The sequence below is a fragment of the Otolemur garnettii genome, unplaced genomic scaffold (genome assembly GCF_000181295.1).
Source record: "Otolemur garnettii isolate 467f Iridium unplaced genomic scaffold, OtoGar3 scaffold00118, whole genome shotgun sequence".
Taxonomy (NCBI): Eukaryota; Metazoa; Chordata; class Mammalia; order Primates; family Galagidae; genus Otolemur; species Otolemur garnettii.
The window spans coordinates 2,621,583-2,625,413 of record NW_003852513.1 but is presented as its reverse complement, the minus strand read 5'-3'; positions in this window follow the sequence as shown (position 1 = coordinate 2,625,413).

Below are 3,831 nucleotides of genomic sequence, written 5' to 3'. Positions count from 1 at the left end.
AAAAAAAAAGAAAAAAACACAAATAGCATAGATGTAACCTGAGCTCGTAGAAGTCTATCTGAGATTCTTTATAAAAAATTCCAGCAAAGCCAATTTTAAAGAAAAGAAAAGCCTAGATGACTAATAATTATTCTTTTTTTTTTTCTAGAGAAGGAATCTCACTTTATCACGTTCAGTAGAGTGCTGTGGTATCACAGCTTACAGCAACCACAGCAACCTCCAAATCCTGGGCTTAGGTGATTCTCTTACCTCAGCCTCTCGAATAGCTGGGACTACAGGTGCCTGCCACAACATCTGGCTATTTTTTGTTGCAGTTTGGCTGCGGCCAGGTTCGAACCCATCCACCCTCAGTATATGGGGCCAGCACACTACCCACTGAGCCACAGGTGCCACCCACTAATAATTATTCTTGCTGCACTTTATGCAAATAATCAGACCCAGTATACTAAAGGTACAGTTTATTTTAACAACTAAGTTAGTTCTGCTATAATTTGTCTTTAGTAAAGAGAGAAATTAGAGACAGAAATAATTCAAGGAAAAAAGAGGTGGTGGCCCACCTATATTAAATTCCAACCTGGTCTGCAATCTCAGATCATAAAATGAGACATAACTGTTTTACTAAACTAATATGTTAAATGGGATTAAGAGACTGGCCAAAGAATATAGAATTATATACAATAATTACATTTGCTCTGAACCCTTAAAGCTCAACAAAGGTTCCCTGTTAACTACACTAAAAAAATTTATGCAATGTTAAATGTTATCTGCTATGTCTATATAAATGCCTCAGAAAAAATTAAAACTTAAATAAGAATTTCCCAGTAAATAGTGTAACTGTTACATGGCCTCATAAATGGCCCCACACTCAACCAATGTTCAAAAACATTGTCTGAACACTTAAATTGTCCAGAACTTTAGATCAGTTCTGTAGAAACTCTTAAAATTAAGTATTATCTTAAGAACTGTGCTGTTTATAAATAAGAATACTCATGTTCTCATTATATAAACCTTAGCCTCAAAATCCAGACCTTGTAAATGTTTGTAAATAACTGCCAAGTGATTTCATTCTCTTACACTAAACCCAACCTTGACTTCATCTCTGTCTGTATAAGGGAGACAGGAAGCCACAAACATATGCAAGGTGGCTGAAATCATGCAGAAGCCAGAGGAAAGCCTGAAAGTTTCTATGAAAAACAATTTCTCTATGAAGCATACAGACTGACCAAACCTTTATACAAATTACTAAGAGGAGAGAGAATGGGGCAATTAAATCCAATCAACCAAAAACCTACAAGAAGCTAAAAATCTCCACTTGAATAATTAACCATGTTGTATTTACTCTTTGTATCTGTACATCCTTTCTCTCTGATCAAGAAAATCAAGTCTAAATCAAGAATCAGAACCTAGTTCCCCTCAAACCAAGGTAGAAATAACTTTACACAATCATCCTAACCACACGATGGCAGCAAAAGTAGAAGGAACCCTCACCTGGATTCCTCTTCAGCTGGCTAAAGAGAACTTCACTGCCCTGAGAAAAGCAAAGGTAACTTTCAAAACAGTCAACATGCCCTGCTCCAGCCATATACTAGAAGTGGCTGGTCAACGCATAGCTGAAGCCTAAGGAAACTCCTCATGGAACTTGTCTTAATTAAACTTTGAACTTTAGAAAAAAGGAAGGAGGGATGTAATCTGTGTACCCACGCCACTGAAATAAAACAAAGAGTGTCTCCTTTATAACTTTTATAAACGCCAAAACACCCAGAAGGGAGCTTGCGCTCATAATCAGATACAGTATAAGCAACCCACATTCAAAATAAAATCAATTATTTGACTTATGAAAAAAGTTTATTCCCCTAAAACCAGTGGGGAATATTAGGCCTAGACTAAGGTGGAAAAATAACAACTGACTCCTAGCAAATTTCTGGGCCGCAAGCCCTCAGAAAAATGGATTAAGTCTGGCTCACTCTCAAGATAGATGGGAAAGTACTCACTGACTTTTGCTTGACTAACTCCCTGAGAAACAGACTGGGAACTACCATCTGCACCTGGACTGACCTTTGAGAAATACCAGGTGGGAAAAGGACTGAAACAAAGACATATGGCTAACTAACTACAAAATTCTGCTTCTGTACAATGCTTGCTAACCTACCCAGATGCACCTGGACAGCCTGCATGCCAACCAGGATGAAGACCATGCCTTAAAAACATGACCCCTTAAGCACTCAGGGCTGCTCTCTGAACCCCTGTGTTGGGTGTGAGGCAGTCAGCGGCCAGCTCTTCAATAAAGGGGCTCTGCTATGAATTCGGCTTGTTGGGCAGTGTGGTCTTTGTGGAACTCCTGAGCATAACACATACCTGTTTCCAGAATATCACCATGGTCACCTTCAAAGCACTCCCATTGGGAAACTATGCACCAAGGCTAGTGCCAGGTACATGTTTCCAAGCAATTTTAGAACTCTTTTGATGATAAAAAGAAAGGAGCTATCAAGCTATGAAAGCCATGGAGAATATTTTAATAGGCCAGGCACTGTGGCTCACGTTGTAATCGTAGCACTCTGGGGAGGCCAGGGAAGGTGGATTGCTTGAGCTCACAGGTTCAAGACCAGCCTGAGCAAAAATCAAGACGCTGTCTCTACTAAAAATAGAAAAACTGAGGCAAGAAGTTCGCTTGAGCCCAAGAGTTGGAGGTTGCTATGAGCTATGACACCACAGCATGCTACCCAGGGCAACAGCTTGAGACTCTGTCTCAAGAAAAAAAAAAAAAAAAAAGGAGAGGGGGGGAATACATAACTGCACATTACTAAGTATAAGAAACTAATCTGAAAAGACTACATACTGAATGATTTCAACCATCTGATATTCCAGAAAAGGCCAGACTATGAAGTCAGTAAAAGGTCATTGATTTCCAGGATTTGGGGAGGGAAGGAGTTAACAGGGGAAGCACAGAGGGCTTGTAGGACCTTGGAACTACTCTGTATGATTCTACACCGGTAAGTACATCTCTGTATACATTTGTCCAAACCCATAGAATTTAAAGCACCAGAGTGAACCACAATGTAAACTATGGACTTTGGGCGATGGTGATGTGCCAGTGTGGTTCACCAGTTGTGACAAATGTACCATCTGACACAGGATGTCAACAGCTTTGTGTGGCAGTGGGAAAAGGTGTATATGGGGGCTCTCTGTATTTTCTGTTTAGCTGTGAACCTAAAACTGCTGTAAAAAATAAAGTTTATCTTTTTCTTTGAAAAACACTATGATATTCAAAGAGTGAAACATGCTTTTTAAACTTGCATGTCCTATATTTATAAAAAGGTTAGCAATATGTTTCCTCAGAGCAAATTATTTTTGGCTCTTACTTATATTTATGAATATAAGACCATCCATGTGGAGGGAAAAAAGAACAAGAGCCCATCAGCTTCATCACCTTTTCTCTGGGCTTCTGAATTTGGTCTCTCTAAGTAGATGAACCAAAGGATTACGAAAATCTTTCTCACATAAAAACTGCTGTCTCTCCCTCAATTCTCTGCTAGTATAAAGACTCCTCTTGCATAGAACATACAAGAGAAGGAAAATAGTAAAAACTGAGAGAAGATTTTTGTATGTTATGAATGTAACAAAGGCCAGATAACTAGAATCTACAGAGAACTCAAATTAAACGTAAGAAAAGTGCAAACAACCCTCTCTGTAAGTGGGCAAGAGATCTGAATAGAAACTTCTCCGAGGATGACAGTCAAATAGCCGATAAACACATGAAAAAATGCTCATTGTCTTTAATCATCAGAGAAATGCAAATCAAAACCACTCTAAGATATCACCTAACCCAGCAAG